This window comes from Dermacentor albipictus, chromosome 8 (genome assembly GCF_038994185.2).
Source record: "Dermacentor albipictus isolate Rhodes 1998 colony chromosome 8, USDA_Dalb.pri_finalv2, whole genome shotgun sequence".
Lineage (NCBI taxonomy): Eukaryota > Metazoa > Arthropoda > Arachnida > Ixodida > Ixodidae > Dermacentor > Dermacentor albipictus.
The window spans coordinates 5,216,397-5,238,339 of NC_091828.1; the positions used below are offsets into that span (position 1 = coordinate 5,216,397).

A 21,943-nucleotide genomic window follows, 5' to 3' on the forward strand; every position below is an offset into this window, starting at 1 on the left:
GGCGCGACTGCGTGAGCGGTTCTGGTGGCCACGAATGGATAAGCAAGTGGAAACGGCAGTAAAAACTGCCATATCTGCCTGGAGGCAGATAAGTCCGCCAAAACATCACCAGCACCGTTGCAACCTGTTGAATGGCCTGAGCGACCGTGGCAAAAGCTTAGTCTAGACATTGTTGGTCCTTTGGAGCATGCAGCTTACAACAGCAGATTTGCAATAACGCTTGTTGATTACCATTCTAAATTGCCAGAGGTGTATTTTTGCAGCGAAGTTTCTACGAGCACCGTGAAAGACTTTTTAAGAAGTGTTTTTCCCGTGAAGGCTACCCGGAAGAGATTGTTTGTGACAATAGACCTCAGTTCACTTCGCGTGAGTTCATAACTTTCCTGCAAAACAGAGGCATCAGTCTTTCACATTCTTCGGTATACTACCCCCGAGCCAATGGGCAAATAGAACATTTCAATCGCACATTGAAAAACTTCATTCAAGTCTCACTCCTCGAAAGACGACCACTCCGACAAGCTGTCACAGAATACCTTGCCATTTACCGCTGTACTCCGCACGCCACCACCGGGGTCCCCCCAGCAGTTCCGCTGCATGGTAGAATGCCCCGAACCAGGCTGGATATTGTGGGTTTCTAGGCACCAGCATTTGCGGAAGATCCAGCCAAGAAGTTGACGCGACTTCGTCAAAGGGTTCGGCGTCAGCAGCAAAGCAGCAAGCACTACACGGACAAAAGGAGAGCCGCCAAGAAGACGAAGATAGCCGTAGGTGATTTTGTCCGCATCAAAAAACCGTCCGTTTGGTTTAAGGGAGACTGCGCCTTTTCTTCACCAACTGAGGTGATCAAGAGGAGGGGACCAGCCTCTTTCCGACTTGGAGACGGCCGTACGTGGAATGCCTCCAAGCTTTCCAGGGTTCCAGAGAGGGGCACCTGGGAACCAGGCCCACCTGCCACGCCACAGCCGCGGTCTCCTGAGGCGCTACAGCCTCCACGCCGCAGCCGCTGTCTCCCGATGTGCTGCAGCCTGCTGTGCTACAGCCTCCTTCTCCTAGTACGCAGGCGCTGTCTCCTGGCATACCACAGCAGCAGTCAACGAGCCCGTCGCCTGTGCGACGTCCAACGCGGCCGACCCGAGAGCGCCGGCCACCGGCCTGGCTCCAAGACTATCAGACCAATTAGTTCGCGGTCTGACATTGTGTTGTAAATATGTGTTCTGTCACTGTGTACATAGCTTGTAAATATGTGTAAATAAGTACAGTGTGCATGCTTTGGGGTTTTTCGTTACTAATACTTACTAACAACTAACCACTAAAAATAACGGAGGGAGTATGTTATATTCAGTTTCGTTATTCATTTCAGTTCTTTATTCCCCAGGGGGCGCTTCTGTTCTTCATTATATACTTGGTTGTATATGCTAAATAAATGGCTTTTTACTTCGGGACGGCTGGAGTCTGAGTTCCACCTTCGCTCAACACCACACAGCCTCTAATTCAGGCATGGTAAAGAGCAAATCATAGAGGTCACTTGTGGAAGGTGGCGCAAAACCTTCGAATTGGACTAGTGTGGTTGCTTGGGCTAGTTGGTAATTCATGATCAAAAATGACGTACAGCATCCATTGCCGGGACTGCGGCTGCGTGCCATTCTTTGAAGATACGTAAGTTTTAGCGAGACACTGCTCACAGCTCACCCGGGAAATTGTGGAAGCTGATTTCATCAGAAAACTTGGCAGTATTTGCGTTAGTGCGCCCTCAATCGCGCTGACCCCTGGTGAAGTCGCGTTTCTAAACAGATAGAAATCGTAATGCTTATTTTTTTTTATTATTTTTTCAGGTGACCATGTTTTTTTAGTTCAATGACTTGCTGTTAGAACACCCCATGTGACTGTCCTACATTTTCTGCGCATGCCTCTTGTATATATACACACGATGTGGCAACGCAATAATATATTGTTGGAAGTCAGCGCTGTGTATGTCGTCTATCGCTGTCCTTGTCCTTTGCGCTGTACGTTATTTTTGATCTTCGAATTGGATAGAGGCTGGCTGAGTTGTGCCCACATTCATTTTGCAGAAGTCGTCCGCTGCCTCTACATCAGTGTGGCGTTGGTAAAGGGCCAGAGAACTGAAAGGCTACCTTTCTTGTGGGGAAAAACGTAGGCTTCTGACTACATGGCAAATACGTGACAGTGGATTGCGGGGATCCAGTGATGAGCAGAACTTTCTCCAGCTCTTCCTTCCTAATTTCTCGAGATGGCGATTTATTTGTCGTTGAGCTCGGTTGAGCTCTCGTTGAGCTCGAGCATCGTACGTGGATTTCGTCCTTCTGTATTTCCTTTCAGCCCACCGCCAGATTGCGCGTAACCTCTCGAATTCCACGTCGACAGGAGACCCCGGTGTAGGTGCACATATGTTCCGCGTGGTCTTACCTAGGGCGGACGGGATTAACTCTACTATTTGAGTTGGTGACTCGAGATCCGCACAGGGATTCTCCACGAATGTCTTAAAAGTGGGCCAGTCTGTGCACCGCACATGAGACGAAGTGGCAGGTGCGAACCATTTCACGCAGATATACGTTGGTATGTGATCACTGCCTTGTGTTTCCACATCACTGAACCAGATAATAGGGAACTGTAGTAGAGAGGAAATAAACGTCAGGTCCAAGCACCTACTATAGGACGTGCCACGCAGAAACGCAGGAGGGCCATCGTTATTATTGACGAAATCCTGTGAGTGCATAAAGTCGGACAGGGCTTTGCCGCGGTTATTCATTACTGCACTTCCCCATTGGGGGTGACGAGCATTGAAATTAGAAAAGGAGCTGTACAACTCTGGATTGCTGAAGACAGGTACGAAAAATCAATGTTATTTATGGGTCGAATGTAGCCGCCGAGTGTCGAGAAGACCCGTCCTTTAGGCGTTGACATCAAGCAAATGCAGTGGTTCGTGTTGTGGGGCTGGAGCACATGGCGGTAGTGTGAAATACTTCGGCGCATGCACTTTAACACCTTTCTGCTTTCATCAGCTTCTCGAAACCACAGCCATACATATCCAGAAAGGTGGAAAGCAGAAGGCTTCTTGGGCTCGCATATCACAATCGCAGGGAAACGGTATTTCTGGACGCGCTGTCGGAAGTCACTCAGGCGACCACGCAGGCCTCGGGCATTCCACTGCATCACTACACTGCGACGTATGTGCATCGACACAGAGGAGGGGCTGTGTGGTAGCGCCATAACGAATTACTGCAGTGCCGCCAAGAGCGGCTCAATTGCATTCAAAAACTGAACCCTTGCTGTTAGCGTATTGAGGCCTCAAAGGAGCGTGCGCATGGAGTGTACAAGTTGTTTCAGAAGAACGTTCACGTGTTGGGCTTCCGGCTTGTCCATATGTCCGCTGGAACGGCATGGAATGTTGGACGCGTTCGTTCGACGACCTTGGACGACAGAGCAGGCCATTCCACATCAGTGGAGGTGGATAATATACCCGCATCTTTCTGAACCACCGTGGTAACACGGGGCGCTGCAGCAGGTGGCGTCTTATCATTCTGTGGCTCAAGACGCTGAGGCAATGGAGCTGAGAGTTGCTGTGACGGTGGCTGAGCCAGACTAGTTACGTGTGCCTCTGGGCATCGGCGTCAGGAACGGCGTTTGCGGCGGCGAATAGACGTGGCCACTTCTTAGTGAGTTGAGTTGTCTTTTACCACCTTCTTCAGGATGAGCCTCTCGTTCTTCATCATAGGACAGTCTTTAGCCGTCGCCTCATGAGCGCCGAAGCAGTTGGTACACTTGACAGTCTCCGTCTTGCATCATGCTGGTGCGAACCGCCGTATCGATGATGAGTGTCCGCAGGTCACTGTCCGTTATTCCAGGGTCTACATCTGTAATAACTCCAGGGGAAGACCATTTTCCATGAGAGAGATAGGGGCGGACCAGCATTACGCCTAACACTCCAATTTCTTTCAGCTTGTCCACTGACGCCCGAGATTTCACATCTACCGTAAGGACATTCTTCCATGCGTTGATTCTGACCTCTTGTACTTGCCCCGGAATCACCTGGTCGAGAAATTGGGTCAGCCGCTGTCTGCTGATGGTATTCAAATTAGCCGTCTCCGTTGTGGCTACGAAAGCCACAGAAAACCCGTCAGGTGCGTCAACGTTCTCTGTAGGCAACTCCCTCGCTGCTGATGTGGATCCGGCGCAACACGCCAGTTTTGTCAACAGTCTTTGTAGTCGTGTCACCAGCTGTTGATGTCCAGTGCAACTTCTTTTCAGGTGACGCGATTCAACAGGCGTGAAGGTGCTAGTGTCGCAATCAATCTCAGTCACCGTGGAGTAATCTGCCGAATCTGGAAGCTCCACATCGGTGACGGCCGCAGCAAAGAAGGCATCAACCGATGGAGCAGCAGTTTGGTCGACTGCATCGACGAGAAACTGTACGGGACGTGTGCCCGTCATCCCTAAGGATGACGCGATAACTGTGTACACACAATATTAACAAACTACAGAAAAGTGGAACAGCCGAAAACAAACGTTCTCGATCGCCACTTCTTCTTCTTCCTTTTTCAGCGAAATTTAATCATGACCAAATTGCCTGCTTCATGTTTTTCTTCTAATGTGTCGATTGCAGATTGCTTGATCTTTTGTAGCGTGTTTTCTTATCTGAAATTTTCTTTTTTGCTAGCACAAATTGAAGTCAACATTGTATCGAATTTTAATGTATTGTTTGTGTTGTTCGTCCTGAATCAGTGACTGTGCCTGCCGCTGGTGCCCTCAGACTGGGTTTTAAGGCCCGTCAAGTTGCTGTGTGCAACTTTTCCTTGAGGTCTCCATAAAACATATGTTTATGGAAATAACGGCAATTGAATTCCTCTGTACCAAGTAGTACCCCAGTAGTACGACACCCTCTAACTACTCTAGTGAACCTTTGAGGAACACTTTGCCCGAGTTGACGCGTTTCTCGAAGACGTGGCGGTCCTACGAGAGCTTCTTTGTGACCGTCAGGAGGCGGTGGGCGTGCATGGGTGGGGAAACTTGCTTTAGCATCGCTGTTCGTACAGAGTCAACCCGGTGTTTGCCCGGAGCTTCTTACCACCTGGTTCGGCGCACGCGAGGATCAGCGGTCAGAGCAGGATGATGGAATGATAACGATGCCGCGACCATGCCTGCATCTAAAGTAGTTAGGCGCCGCCCGCCAAGCCGGCGTGAGCCTAGTTATATAGACCGACATACTCAAAACGCATGAAGTTCGCAAATAACGTTTCGCATTAAATGTATATAGTATTTTGAACCCGTAATGAGACAATTCAGAAGCCATAGTAAGGCAAATAAGAGCTGGGGTAGCTGTCAAAACTGCTTTACGTTGGCCGCTTCGTGACTTCTCAAACGTTTCCAATCACCATCAAATCGAGCTCCAACCTCGGTCACGCACCGCACAACTGAGTCCGCAATGTCTCAGCAGAAAGTCCCTCTTAAATTTCGCACACGCAGCCTTGTGCTCGTGCAATTTAATGGCCTGGTACCTGGATTGGCACCCGTCTTCTTGTCGAGCCCTCCACTTACGGGCACAATAGTCGTCGATGCTCGCCGTCCGTCTCTTTGCTTTCCTCCTGCTACGCCTCATGCCTTACTGGTTTGCTCCGCCTCCTCATAAAGGGAGGCGCTAAGAGTTTCTTAGCTTACTTCTTGCTACGCCAAGTGTGAGCACATGCCTTACTGGGTTGCTTTGCCTCCTCAAAAGGGCGCAAGAATTTTGAGGCAGAGTGTGAAGATATCTACCCAGCGGTTGATTTATGAATCACTGGCATCATTGAAGCCCCTGAGTTCAGCGAGAGCAGGTGGAAAGTAAACGTGTCCGCAATATAGATTGGTGGAAGTATGGAAACCACAAACAACTGAGGCGTACCAAAACAAATTTCACAATGAGGGTTGAGAAACTTCGGTTATGCGAATTCATCGTGTGTTTTTTTTCTTTTCTTTTTAACATAGGCAGGGCATTGAGCAATAACATAACAAGAGCGCGGTGGCACAATCCAACGCCCCGATCCAATAGAGACGCTCATAATCAATCAATCAATCAATCAATCAATCTTTATTTTCATTCTGTCAATGATACAGAAAGTAGGACTGTGACAAAAAAGCTGTTTTTCAGAACAGCTTGACTAGGCCACAGCCCTATGGAAAAATTTCGGAGCGGTAACAGCACTGCCGTAAAATAAATCAAAAGTTGAAACTTAACAGACAGAGTAGTACTATAGGGCACACACTAAGTAAAGGAAATGCTAAGGCAATACAGAAGTTAAGGCCGTTTTTACAGTCGTCAAAAAAAAAATACATACACTACAGTTTCTTAGAAAAATTAATATCTGAAATGCTATCAAATTACAAATGTCTAGAATAAGTACACTGAATGTACAGGAAAGAACAATTTAAAAATCAACTTGTTACAAATAGTTGCATACATCCAGATGAAACAATTCGATACGGTTATGGATTTGATAAACGAAACAAAGTTTGTAGTATAACCAGTGTTAAGTAGTAGAAATCTCAGAACTATACGTCACTGTGCATATCCTGATATGAATAATCAAACAAGTCAAAATTGTTAAGGTGATAGTGATTGAGAAGGGACGGAATAGTGTAAGACAAGCGCTCTTTTCCGGAGTTTAATCCTACTGTGTCTACTTCCCAATTTTCTCCATGACGCGTGAGATAACTTAAATGCCTAATTCTTAAATTGGCCAGAACGCGCAAATTTTTTTGTTTTTACGAGTTTCTATTTGAATTTTCAGCTTAACGTATAATTGTATGTCTGGTGTATTTTTACTATTCCTGAACTGCAGAATAAAACATGAGTAGATGCCGCAAAGGGTGCATTGAAAATATGCCTAATACATTTTTTCTGAACCAAGTATATCTGATTTAGATTAGTGACCGTCGTTGTACCCCATACTAGTTGGCAATAATTTAAACGACATGCTACAGAGTGAGTGATAGAGTAGAAGCTTGATTTCTTTTGGAAGTTAGTATCGAAGCCGACCAATTACACCTTTCACCTGAGCTAAATTTTGCAGAACATGTCTTACGTGGTAATCCCAACTCATATTCGCAGAAAAAAATATGCCCAGACATTTAAAATGGTAAACTATTTCAGTAGTGTGAGTACTCAGTACTATGTCTTCATGAGGTGGAATAATTTTATTTTTTGGTCGGAATATAACATCTTTTGTTTTATTTTCGTCAATACGCATAGCATTTGCTGCTGACAATCTCTCTAGAGTTTTCATTGTGTGATTACAAGTTCTGATAAGCTTATGAATATCATGTCCTGAAAAAAGTATGCTGGTATCATCAGCATATATTATGTATTTCGCCTCGCAATTAATATTTACAATGTCATTAAGGTAGATATTAAATAATAGTGGGCCTACAATACTGCCCTGTGGCACTCCACACAGCAAAGGTTTCACCGCGGAAATAGAGTCGCTTATCTGAACGACCTGCTGTCTGTTCGATAAATAGGAGTCAATACGAGTTAAAGCTTGCCAACGAATACCATAGCAATGTAATTTCTTTAACAATATTGTTACGCATGAAGAAAACGAAGACCAGTGAACGTGTACACGCCAGGGTGGTCAGCAGTTGAATGCAACTCCTCGCGGCGGGAAAGTTCCTCGCGGACGATCTGTCGGATGGTGGAAGGAAGGTCGAGGCAAGGACTCGTGTCCACACTGGCAACCGTCGTAACGTTTGCCAATCGACCAAACTTTGGCGCAATCCGACGCATCTTGAGCGTTTCAAAAGTTCTGCAGTGCCGAATGACGTCAGACACAGAACTGAGGCTCTCCTTTCCAATTAGAAAATTGTACACATCCTCAGCCACTCCTTTCAGCAAATGTCCGACTTTATCTTCTTCCGACATGCGAGCACTGACCACCTTGCACAGCTTTAATACTTCTTCGATATATGTTGTGCATGTCTCACCTGGTAGCTGCGCCCGTTGAGACAGTGTCTGCTCCGCACGCTTCTTTTTGGCGACTGAGTCCCCAAAACAAGCCTTTAGCTCGTCAACAAAATGTTCCCACGTCGTAAGCGCGTTCTCGTGGTTCTCATACCACACGAGGGCGGTATCGGTCAGGGAGAACACCACATTGGTGAGCTGAGCGGTTGCATCCCACCCGTTGGATTTGCTCACTCGTTTGTAGTGGACGAGCCACTCGTCGGCATCTTCCCCCGCTTTGCCTCCGAAGGTGGGTGGAACTCGGTAGTATGGCAGTGGACTGCTAGGCGCTGCCCTCGGAGTGGCTCCGTCTTCTGGCATGTCGAAGATGGTCATGGCTGATGGCGGGAGGCCGGCAAGTCGACGGCTTCGACGAAGCTGCGGCAATGATGGTTCCATTGTTGTGAGCGGTACCCCGCTCCTCCACCACTTTGTTGCGTGCGAAGGAGACCGTTTGTAACCCTTACGGATGAAGGGGACCGTTTACTTTAAGTCGCGAAGGTGAGCGCAAGAGCGGTCAGCTGGTTTAATGATGATGATGATGATGATGATGATGTCCTGGATGAGTTTGGCGCTTACCCACTCGCGGGGATTGGCCAAGAGTCTGGTTTATCAACTAAGCGTCGTCCTCTTCTTCCTTCCTCCACTCGGGACCGCAAGCACGTTCACTGGTCTTCGTTTTCTTCATGCGTAACAATATCTTATGGTTTACTAAATCAAAGGCCTTTGAAAAATCAATAAAAATACCGAGAACGAGCGCCTTATCTTCAAATTGTTTAAGAATATACTCTTTTTTTCTCCAGGAGCGCCAGTTCAACTGATTTCTTTTTCAGAAAACCTAATTGATTAGGTGTAAATAAATTATATTTATCAATTAAACTTGAGAATCGAGTGTGCAGAATTTTTTCGAAGGCCTTTGAGAACACAGGCAAGATATACACGGGCCTATAATTGCCAAAGTTATTTCGGTAACCTTTTTTGTAAAGCGCGGTCACTTTTGCTATTTGCATATTTAAAGGAAAGACAGAGTTAGTTAAACAAATGTTAAAGATATCGGCTAAAATTGGCGCGATAACATCAGACTGTCTTTGACAGGACGTATTTGAATTCCGTCGATATCACAACTGGCGCTATTTTTTATACTTTTTATTGTTGGTAAGACTTCATGGGCGCTGACAGGACGCAAGTACAATGATTGACCGTTGTGAGCACTTACGTATTCGCACGCATCAGCCGGGGTTCCGGTCGTTATCATACCAGTGAAAAAATTAATAAATGCTTCAGCCAAATCTGATCCATCCATATCAATACCGTCTACTTCCAGTTTTGAAACAGGGGCAGTACAGTGGCCGCGATGGAGTGTGTTTAATCTAGACGACAGTACGTCAGAACGATTGGCAGGAACTTCAAGATATGTGGATTGATACTGAGTTCTCGCGGATCGCAAGCGTTTTGTAAGTTTGTTACGATAAGACTTGAAGGCCAGCCAGTCCTTCGGTAAATGAGTATGTAGGAATGCTTGGTAAAGTTTCTCTTGTTTTGATTTGATGACGCATTTCAGGCCTTATCCATGGTTTTTTGTGTTTTACAATGGAATCTGCGCTCTTTGAACGGAAAATTCAAACGATATAATCGCTTGGAAATTGCAATAAACTTATCGTAAGCATTGTTTGCGTCAAGATATTTTCTTATATCGCTCCAATCTGCATGCCTGCAATAGACTGTTACTTAATTATTCGAGGCTTTGCTCTACTTTGTGTCAATAGCTCCGCACATAAAAATATTGTAAGATGGTCACTGATACAACATGTCAAAACACCTGACCTAATATTATTGTCAGACAAATTTGTAATAAAAATATCTAGGACTGACTCGCATTCAAGTGCCACTCTCGTGGGTATGTTAATTGCGTTTATGAAACCGTTAGACAGTATGATCCGCCCGCCAGTCTCGTTGTACGAGGCAGCGCGGTCAGGTTGGTCGAAGCTTCCGAAAAGGTAGGCAGATGATCCTTTTTGCAGCTGACCACGATGGCGAACTTTCCAAAAGCCCAAGCGGCAGGCACTGCTATGTCCGCACCAGCGTCTATTCCTGCGACCATGCGGAGACAGTGCCGAAAGTTAGCGGTGATTGCATGGTGCTGCCACCGCTGCCGAAGTGCAAACCGAAATCCATCGATCCATTGATACTGGATGAAACTAGTGGAGGGTACATATATAGAGCTCCGCTATGAAACATCGGGATTAAACATCTGACGGTTATAACGGCAGCGTCGTACCTCGTAAAGCGCATAACGAAAGATGAGAGCGAACGGTGAGCGCAGCGGGCGATCAGAGAAGGCGGGAACCAAGATAGCCCAAGGAGGAAAGTGGAGGAGGACATGCAGCGGACTCTACCTCGGACAAGTGGGAGAAGACCCTACGAAGCGCGCTTCTGTGAGACCAGCAATGGTCCTTCCAGCAGGCTCACGCAGCGGCGCCAGGTACTCCCTGTCGGTCCCTGCGTGGGAGACGCCCACTGCGCCATGACGTGCGTCCTGCAGGACCTTTATTAAAGTTTGTCCAATCCAATGCAGCGGAACCATGAGGCGGAAAGAGCAGGAAGAGAAACCATAGTGCCACGCAAGATGGACTATGGCGACGATGGCCACGAGATGCCGCCCGAGTGGCGCGCATCGTAAAATCCCTTGATAATTTGAAAGTAGCCACACTCTTTGAAATCTGCCGCCGACGCGCGACCTCCTCGCCTCCTCCTCGCCCCTTGCGCGGTTCCCCGCGGCAACCAGTTCTGCCCCCGTTTTTCTCCACGATGGTTGGTCTCCCTGTCGTTGCCCTTGGAAACGCGCGGATCTTGAGTTTTGCTTGTGTTTTTCTTTTTCGTTCGCGCCATTTTCCTCCTGAGCACGGCTGGCTCGGCGCTTTAGCTCGGCGTAGCGAACGTTGTACGCTGTGTTTCCTGTACTATGTGCTAGCACTAGGCCGGGCTGTTGCGCATATAACTGCAGCAAGAAGCCTGAAGATGGTCATGCCATTTTTGTGATACCACAAGGAAAGCGTGACGGCATACACAGGAAGCAGTGGCTGCATGACATTGGCCGACAGAACTTTGTTCCGACAAAGAACAGCGTTGCTTGCGAGCTGAGGCATCTTTCTTATAGCTCGTAGCAAAGCATCCCGTAATGCTGCATTCTTTTTTTTCATTATTACGGCCTGCTCATCAGCGTTTTTGTTGCGATTGTCCTCAGTATGCTTAATATTCTCGGGCGGCTCCATCACCTCGCACGTCGCTAACTGTTGTTATTCAGTCGGAAGTGCAGCATTATAGATTCTGCTTTGCGCCCTGAAAAATTAATGGCAAGTATACCCGTGCTATTCCAGGTGATGAGCGTTAGCTAGTCATAATTTTTTTAAGTTTTAAGGCGAAAGCCTTTAGATCTCTATGTTTCAAGGTCGCGTTGTAAACTGGAAGTATCACGTGACTCAAGGAAGGCCAGAGGTGACCCAAAGCATGTCCGCCCCTGTATAGAGAATGATTACCCAAGTTAATTAATGAATCGTTAGTGATTGACATAAGGTGGATTAGGGAGGATTAAGGTTGATTAGAGTGTATTAAAGAAGATTAAGGTGGAACATAGTGCATTAAGAAGGATTAAGATGCATGAATATAGATTAAGGTGGGTGAGGAGGATTAAGGTGGATTAGGGTGGATTAGGGTTCACGAACAAGGATTAGAGAGGATTAAGGTGGATAAAGGGAGATTAAGGTCGAATATTGTGGAATAAGGTTAATTGGTGTTGATAAAGGAGTATTAGGACCGATTAGGGTGGATTAGGGTAGATTAAGGTAGATTAGGGACCATGGAGCTGGATTAGGTTTGATAAAGGTGGATTAGGGTGTATTGATGTAGATTGGGACTATTAAGCAGGATTAAGCTGGATTAAGTTGCATGAATAAGGATCAAGGTGGATGAAGGAGTATTAGGGCAGAATATGAAGAATTGCGGTTTGTAAAGGAGGATTGAGATCGTATAGGGTAGGCTAAGGTTCATTAGGGCCGATGTAGGTTGAATAGGTTCTATTAAGGTGCATTGGGAGTATTAGGCTGTATTAAGGTGGATGAAGGAGTATTAAGGTGGATTAGGACGGACTAAGGTGAATTAGAGTTTATTGAGTATTAAGACAGATTAGTCTACCACAATCTTCCTATTGCACATTAATCCACCGAATCCACATTTATAAACCTTAATGCTCCTTCAATCACTTTATTCCACCATAATGAACAAAAGTCTTCCCTAATGCACCCTAGTCTACCTTCATCGACCCTAATCTACTCTAACCCTCCTTATAGCACTTTAATCCTCCTTGATCAACCCTAATGTTTCCTCATTCACTTTAATCCACCCTAATCTACCATAATCGTCCTCAATTCACTTTACTCCACCCGAATCCACATTCATCTACCTTAGTCCTCCCTAATCCTCCTTCATTCACTTTAATTCACCCAAGCCCACCATATTCCTCCTTAATGACCTTAATCCTTCTTAATCCACCGATATGCTTCTTCATGCACTTTAATCAACCCTAATCCACAATAATAGTTCTTAATGCATCTCAGCGCACCTTCATCCACCCTAATCCATCTTCATCGACCTTAATCCAACCTAGTCCTTCTTTATGCACCTTAATTCACCTTCATCGACTTCAATCCACCTTAATCCTCCTTAGTACACCCGAATTCATCTTAATCCAATCACTAATGAATCATTACTTTGCTAATCACTAATCATCTCTTATACGCGGCTGCACATGCTTTGGTTCGCTTCCCGTCTTCGGTGACGTGATATTTTCTGTAGCTTACAACGGGACCTTGAAACAGAGGTTCAAGGCTTTCGCTTAATAAGCCACACACAAAGGGATGTGTCACAAGCAATACTAGATAAGACGCACGAAGTAAAGCATCTGATCATGTGGCAGAATAATTGTCTGGAGTATAGAACTCGCCTCAAAACTCCCTTTACATTGGTATTCCCCATTCATACGGCTTTAAGAAAAAACCAACCTCCTCATAAACGTTGCATCCAGCATTATCAGTGCTGTTATTAGCGTTTCTCAAAATTTTCAAACCCATTGGGGCGCGCAACTGGCCCAAAGTAACACGCTTCCATAGAATTCTGCGGCCTGTCCGTGGGAGCCCAGGAGGAAAAGCGCACCGTGCGCAGCCGGCGGGCGAGGAGAATCGAGGAGGAAAGCGCCGTGAGGAGGAAGTGTCGCTACTTTCAAATTATCAATGGGCTTTATCGCATCGTTAGGGTGCCTCGATGCGCTCCGTCATTATGGGGAACCAGCGCTGGAGTTTTCACGACGCCTGCAGCGCCGCCGTGGGGGTCAGAACGTGCACAATGCAGCCCCTCCCGCGGACGAAAATTGCTACTGGTAGTGGCGTCGCATGCACTGAAAGCCGAAGGAAAACAAAAGGACGCCGACGATACTGTTGCGTATACAAGTGCCGCAACTACGTCGGGTTGAGGGAGGATGTATCCTTCTCTGTCTTTCCATCTAAACCCTACGAACAAGAACGGAGGCGGCGTTGGATACAAGCAGTAAGGCGAGCGGAGTAAGTTCCCGTCTTGTCACCCTGTCAAGCGGTGTCGAGCTGGTTTCTAAATCAAATTTCGCGTGTGTGCGTGGTTTATTCGATAGTGAAGACGGTCAGCCGTGGCAGCCAGTACCAAACAGCAGAATCTGAAGTCGGCATTTCGTCGGAAACAAAATGAGCAATAGCATGCACCATCCTGCATATGTACCAACCATTTTTGCTTCGCAACACCACCGCCAAGCCCCTTCCAATGCCACTGCACCAAGCGAACGATACGAAAGGTAAATATTATCCATTCATTGCCAAGAATTATGTGGGAGGGAAGCTGCCTTGTAATACGAGTTGTGTGCGCATACTGCCGGCGCATGCGCGACTAAGCCGCCTGTGTGTTTTTAAAAATGCGCATGTGGACGAGGACTCGGCGCTGAGATGCATCCGGTAATATTTTGTAAATAGTGCTAAATGTAGCCACGGTTGTTACGGATCAAGCAGCGGAGCACTCAAAACCTTTGCTTGCGCGAGTCAGCTGATGCGATAAAGCTTTCTTCTCCAGTGACTGCTGTGGCAAAGTAACATGAGAATTTTTTGTCTAGCCAGAGAAGTATGGAATGTCTTCAGGCCAACTAATACTTCCGAAACCATAGCGCAGCGCGACTGGTGCCATAGCTGCTAGATTTGCAAGGCAGGCTGCCACACAAGCATGGCAACGCACACGGCGCAACCGGTAAAGAAACACACGTGCTCGCTGCGACACACTGTGAAAAATATATGAAGCTTGAAAAGCTTCTTTCGGTATTTCTTCACTCGATGGCGCTAGCTTCTTTACAAAAACTGTCCACTTGAAGCGGCGCGAAAACAGAAACATACAAACGGCCGCGGACGTGTCGTCTGGTTGAGCGGCTGGAATATGCCGCGTTTCGTCGCCTGGGCGGCGTGCAACGCATTCTCTTCGATGCGCCGCCTATCCAGCGCTGGTTCCCCTTAGAGTGTACTGTACACTATGGTTGAGTACGGCGAACGACGCTCCCGCTGAGGCGCCACGTGTGGAAAAATTATGCGAGGGCGCAGCGAGCGAACTGTATTTAAAACCCCTCAATTTCCCAAAAGTAGCGCTATTCTTAGGTCTCCCCGCCACCCCACTCTCCCCGACGTTTCCGCCTCCACGCCTCCGGTCACCCCAGCGTCCTCCGCTCCCCCATTCGCCCATCTGTGTCACGTGGAAGCAGGCACCATGCTTTTGCATATATTTTCTTTCCAGCGCGTTCCGACCACCATTGTTGGCCCTGCGCGACGAAAGTACGCGCAAACGGACTGATCGAGTGCGTTAGCGCAACAAATTGAGTGTGTTAGGGACGGGAACTTAATTGTGATGCCGTGCTGTGCCTTCGGTTGCCGCAACAGACACAGCGACAGCAGACAGACAGACAGACAACGAACTTTATTTAATCCTGAGGAGCTACTGTCAGGACCTCCTAACGGGAGGCCATTGTAGCCGCTGGCCGCGCCCACGTAAAGGACAGAACGCTTTTTCTTTGCCATCCGGCGAGCGCAACGCACAAAGAAGAAAAGTGTGGATACATAGGATCGGACGGGCTGACTTCGAAGAAGTGGCAAAAAATGCACGGCTTTGTGAAGTGCCACAATTCCTCACAACCTCTCCTTTTGAGCCTAGTTCACGCCTGCCGCTTCGAAAAAGTTTGTGTTCATGCTGTGCGTGCTTCTACCGCGTTTACGTTGACTTTTTTTTTCGAATGCGCTCTCTTTGTTTCCTGTTGTTTCGTCTTGCAGCGAAAGTGTACGCATCTGCGACTGGCCTGTGACATAAAAGTGACTTCATTCATGCTATGTTTTGAGCTCCACCAGAAGTTAGCACATTCTCGATGCTTTTGAAAGGCTCACCATGGCTTACGAATGCAGTCGTTCAGCTTCGAATGTACGCCCGCATGTATTGATTTGGTTTGTGGTGATTAACGTTTGTAACGTCTCGAAGCAACTAAAGCTATGAGGGAGCTCGTGGATGACTCCGGATAACATTGTTTAGGTCACCTGTGGATGTTCAACCTGCACTTTGATCGCAATTGCACGTGCGCCAGTAAATTCCTCGTTCGTGTTTCGTAGTCCTCGCGCGTGCGCTGTAGCGCTGCGCCAGAAGTTGGCGCCTCGGCGCGATTGTATTTCTTTATTAGATTTTATTTACTAGTTGTAATAACGTGTCATTATTTCGTCTTAGTGACGGCGCCTCCAGGGCACCAAAGCGGCACGGGAACACTTGTAATGTCACGTGCTCTCCAGAGGCCTTGGTTAGCCGTTACATGTGCCCTCCTGGAGCAGTACTTGTAAAAAAAACAGTCTATCGTCGCGATTACCAAAGCACCCCGCGACTGCTGCAACATACCGCGCCCGTGCGAGGAGAATAACGGAACACCAACGAGGAATCGCTTCACGGGCCTCTTGCATTTCGCCTCTATTAGCCCCGAGAAAGAGGAATGGCGCCCTCTCGCGAGTGACGTCACGGCCAGGACGCCGCTCGCTCCGGCTCGCTCGGCCGCCGCGCGCTCTCGTTCCCTTCGTGTATGCTTGGGGTATAGGTGGCTCGAGCCGTACGTATTGAAGAATAAGTCGGCTTCTTTCAGCTGCAATACCTTAACCACAGTTTCTTCTTCAAAAGCGTGTGAGTCGAGAAGCTTTGCGACATGGATATCGCAAGCTAAGTAGCGTTAAAGGGGTCTACAAGGTTTTGCAATGCATATATGCGCCGTGTCTATCGGTAAATTTTGACAAAAAAAAGAATATCTGCAAATTCAACGCGCGAAGTTATGTATGATGCTTCGCTAAACACTTAACATTCCTTTAGTATTTAGCTATGAGAGGCATTGCTTTTTACGTGGAAGAAAAATTCGGTAATTGGCGTCACCACGTTATCCGATGTTAGAAAGACACTGCCCAGCGAAGCCGTCATCATGATTCCTATTACTCTGGTGTGTTGTTCTATTCAAATATGGCCATTCATTAATGCGTAAAAGAATAGTTTAGCGCGCATTTCTTATGAAAAAGTTTGCTGCTACTTTCATCCCCCTCTGAAACAGGCCTCCAAAAAATGAATTGCTCATAGCTGCTAACACGACGGCGCGTCATGTAGAGTATTTACATAGTTAATTCACAAACACCATAGTAGCAATCACCTGAGAGAAAAGTTTCGTTGTTAAGATCGAGAGCCAATCGATTGAAAGTGATGAAATGTTTCATAATGGCCCTCAGTAGCCTTTATCGACAATATGGCACACCCCTGATCACGTAACGATAGCAATCGACTGACCGTGTGGCGAGGCACGCTATGTTCGCGAAACCCATCAGTTCACTACAAGTTCGAATTAAAACCATAAAGCATTTTTTTACAGCGCCAACTGGAATGGCTAAAGTATTCTCGAGCTGCTACACCGCAGCTTAGATTGCCTACAAAAGGAAAACTCAAGCACCTTCTGTCTCACCATGTCTCGATCCAGCGTTATTTAATTATACAAACGGATAACTATTCGCTTCGTCTGCACATAAAAGAGAATCTTGCAGGCTAAATTAAGTTTGCTCCATTCCAATCGCAAACATTCATAAAGAAAGCACCACAAGCCTTGCATATACTTTCACTTGATTTCTGACCCTCCACCGGGGGAATTTCGATTTCTTCAATATGTCCCACACTACTAGTCATTGACGCTTCGACTTCTTTCTGGCTGCATCTATGCGGTCCAGCAGGCATACTTCACTAAAAAAATTGGGCCGAGCAGCCTGTGTCAGTTCGCCAAACATATTCGTCATGTATATTCCTCAAGCAACAAGCACCAGTAAATTTCTCAAGTGAGTTTGATTTGATTTATTAATTTCCATTTACACACACACATGTACAGAGGAGTGGTAAATGGAGGTGGATGAGGGAAAAAAGCCACAAAGACGCGGCTTGAGGTAACCTCACCCCCTTAGGTACAATATGACTACATGGGGTAACACATCAAGCGCCATATAAATTACATTTATATAGTGGCCATAAAACATTGCAGTTATACAATATATGAAAGAACAGTGAAATATTTCCACAATAACAATGCAAAACACACTGCGGCATTGAAATAAATAAATGATATACACTTGGTAACATAGACAAAAAAAGAGGAACATAACATACATTATTATTCATTAACAAACGCGCTCTAAAGAGGTGAGTTGAACGTGTAGCACGGAAAAGGGAATATATATTGCTACATTCCTATTTGTACTCTGTAAATAGCTCTAAGCCTTCATTAACATTTACTTCAAATTGCCGCCGCTTAAAAAAAAATAAGCACGTGAAGAACCGCCCAATGTTGACAAGCAGTTAAAGAAGCACGTGAGGCGTGTAGTATCTAAGCTCCAGTATTAGTTAAGTCCCCGTGCTAGTGCCGAGCGTTTCTGTGAGGAAATGCAAAAATTCGATATTATACCATGAACTACTCGTCGTGAGCAAACCTGTTTTAGCGGAATGAAATCAACGTAACTGCTGTAGAAGTCATGTATAGCCAGCTTTGTGACATACTTGTTGCACCGCGGCAGGTATGGTATCATAACTGGATTCCTATAGTCTATGCTTTGGGATTGTCTATCCGCGTATGAAAAACCCGCAATCGGCTGGTCTGCGTCGCTTCGGCTGGCACTGTAGCGTTGCCTTCGAGAGCTGCATTGTTGTCTAAGAAATTAGCTCTTTGAATAAATGAACGCAAAGGAAGACGTCGTAAAAATATATTTGAGACGACCACCATAAGCATACAAGCAGAGAGAACGAGGGCGAACAAACTAAAACACCGCAGAAAGCGCCCGGACAACGCCCGAACTGTAGCAGACGACAGGCGCGAGTCCGTGCCCTGACGTCACGCGAGCGGCGCTCGCAGCGCCACTCGTGTTCGTTCTCGGGGCTAATACCTGCTGCTGCCGGACGCGTCCTCAATATTGGCGGCATGAGCAACGCCTACTCACACGTTTTGTGTGCAGGAGTATGATGGCCTAGAAAGGCCGCAAAGGACCGCAGGCCCGCTGATAAGGATAAACATTTTTACTGCTTGACGTGAACATTTCTATGCGTCCGCTTAAGTAAATGGACATCGCATGCGTCATATGCACTGCATGTGAACCTACGAAACCACGTACACACACTTCCACGCTGCCGAAACCTGAAACTGTGGTAATTACGCGCTTGTTTGAGCGCACCGTATGCACGCGTCGTGTGTAGGCAACACGAACTCTCAACGTGCGCGTGCTTTACTAAATAATGGTCTTTTTTTTCTATTTTTTTTGCGCAATTTCAACATGACATTCTTAACGCCAGTTACTGAGTGATGAAGCAACATCTCGATTCAAAAAACTTCTCCGCAGGACTCAAACGAACATTTCCGCGAATTTCCTCCGGTAGCATGTGTCGTCTGCTACGGCAGGGCCAGCATGGGCGGCGCCACCGTCAAGGCCGCGCCAAGCGGAAGAGGAGGGAAGTGGTTGGTTGGCGCTACTTTTTGAGATTTAAGGGTTTTAACTGGATTGAGGCGGAAACGCGCTTCGCGGCAGATTCAACGTAATTTCTTTGCGGTTGCCGAGACCGATTGCGCGTGTATGTTCTTAGAATGGTGCTTTGTTTGAACTGCAAATTTATATTGACACCTTTTTGCTACGTATAAATATTTGAGGCATAAGTTATACCACGTGACGTCTTCAACCTTGCTGTTGTTGTCAAGTGCGTCGTCTGCTAGCGAGCACGCGTTCGCTGTGCCGACGCTGGCGTGCGTCAGTTTTCCTCGCAGGAAATCGGCGCAGTACATTTTTTTTTTGTTTTTGTCTTTAGTTGCTTTAGTGTGCCTACCGCTCATGTCGGCTGGTAGGAAATGTAGTTCTAGCCAGAACTGCTCTTTTTAATGCAGTTTTCTAAAAGTAACACCCTATAAGCCGCCTATCTGCAACATGAAGCTACGCAACAAAATTTTATTGATGTCTTGCATATTACGCACGCTTCTTGTTGGTGGAATATCGATCACGGACAATGATCGAAGAAAACAATGTTCTGGTGAAACAAACCAAATTTAATAACTCCGTGGCGTGAAGTACCAATGTACTTCCAGGTAAATCAAAGGGTACATAGGCGTATATATTCACGACGTATGTGGAAGGGAAAAAAAAATCAAATATGCTAAATGCGCTAATTGAAGAAGTGAAAACTCCTGAAGTAAATAGACGTGATTGCAGTAACAAACACACTTATTAGTGAATACTACGCATAAAACTGTCATTCGCAGAAATGATATCCCTAGCAGGCAATTACAATTACTGTATATATATATATATATTCCTGCTATAGTCCTGCTCATTCTAGGCTAAAATACACAATGGCGAAAGGCAACTGTTAACACTAACAAACAGTGAACGCGTCGCAATATCGTGAGGTATGTGTACAAATAGGAGCGCCTGCGTCTCAACTAAATGCCCAAGACTATTATATTATAATGCAGTCTAGTCTCGACGACGGGTAATGAAGGCGCGCACGAGGCTTGAGCAGTGTAGAAAAGCACCATGCTGCGTGCCGGGAGCAAAGCCATGACAGCATCGTCATTTTATGGCTCCTGCATTTGGTGACTCGGCTTATAAAGGAATTATGACAGCGAAGCAAGGAGAATATTGCACCAAAGGCACAAATAAAGACAGCTTAACCCCCCCCCCCCCCCACCCCATTTTGCTTCGCATGCTCGTTCTAGGGTTTCTTTTCTTTTTTGGAGTCCTTGCATGGTGAAGTACGTTCTATTTCACAGCTCTGACAGCGCATGCGTTTGCCAAAGTGCTCACTTTGATAGCTGAATGACTATAGTGTACGACCCAGGGACCCCTTGCCGCCGCTAGTCTCGATTTGATCTGTCTAATGATGGAGGCCACGCAACATGTAATCGCTACTAAAACACAAGAGAGACTTGCATCTTTTCAAAAGAATTTGGTTCAGTGTAGCTGGTGGTCAAACCAGGCACGGAGTCCAGCGAAATATTGTCTGTTGCATAGTTGTAAGCCTCACGGACAAAATGCGTGAATACCTGCGAAATAAAACAAACGCTATAATGAAAGGCCTACGTAACATAGAAGTATCAAAGCTAAGCAAAGCGTACAATACAGAGTCTTACCTGCCCGTCTGCTGTGTTGAAGCCGCCTTTCAACAATGAGTTGCGGAGGTATTTCAGGAGATGTGGGAAGTCCGACAAAAAAATGTCGGCTTCATTTTGAATCTGTAGGATGCTTCACCTTGCACGTGACATTATTTACAGTTACTTGAATGCCCATTATTGCTCGCATTCGACGGTTCCGCGAAGCTCCAAAACGCCACGAAATCCACAAAGAGTCCTGCCTTCTCCACAAGAATTGTGACTTTGATCAGTATTTTGCAAAGGAGGCTGCCCTTAAAATTTCCATGCGTTCCAAATGCTCCTAAGATTTGCGAGAATTCTCCGGTAAAGGGCACGGACATAACAAGCATGCCGTGGTCACAGGGCACGTTGGCATGTTGGAGTTGGAGTAAAGGGACCCAAGTCTACGAAGCCTCGCTGTATCCCGAATTGTTCAATAGAAAGGTGTTCTGACAGCTTCATCTCGTCAAACAAGAGACCCCCCCAACAACTGAAGTTGTCCATTGTGCTCGTCTTTTTTTATCGCTTCTAACATTTTCTTGTTGAAGCTTAATCCCCTTCTGTAAGTACTTGTGTATTTCTTTATAGTAGTGTTGCTCGGAAGGATAAGAATGCTGTTCATTCTCAGGTGTCTGTAAAATTTTGGACTTTTCATTTTAATACAAATGCATTCCAGCATCCATTCACTAGTAAAGCGCATGCCTCTGGTCCCTTTTCTCTTCGCTGCTGCAAAGAAATGACGCACAGCCTCTTATTGTTTACGGGATAGCGTTGACATTTTTCCTGTCAAGACTTCATCTTTAATTGCGGCGTTTCTGATCTTCATGGCTGCGACCCGACCCTTCAAGCTCAGGAAGTTCGCAGACAAACGCCCCTGTTTTCGCAGCGACGAACTCAGCATTGAGCTCACTTTCAGTATTCTGTGCGGGGGAAAGCGAATTTGCAGATGTCAAAGCCAAGTGAAGTCGCCTCCCGTGTGGCGTCTGGTTTTGGGACAGAGGTAGACCAATGCCAAAACGGCTTCCTTTCACTGCCTTAGCCTGCAGCACACCACAACAACTTTCTGATACGACGTGTAGTATGGAATAATCTTCAGTTATATGTGCGGAGCGCCTGTGGAAACAAAGATGACTGCTTGAGCCTGCCCAATTGACGCCTTTTCTCACTATGCCAGATGCTCTATA

At 46.5% G+C, this 21,943-nt stretch overlaps 1 pseudogene; it reads right to left on the reverse strand.

Annotated features, from left to right (window-relative positions):
• Nucleotides 1-488: 488 nt before the first annotated feature.
• LOC135910428 (uncharacterized) lies at nt 489-21,585 on the reverse strand (annotated as a pseudogene).
• Between the last annotated feature and the right edge of the window lie 358 nt (nt 21,586-21,943).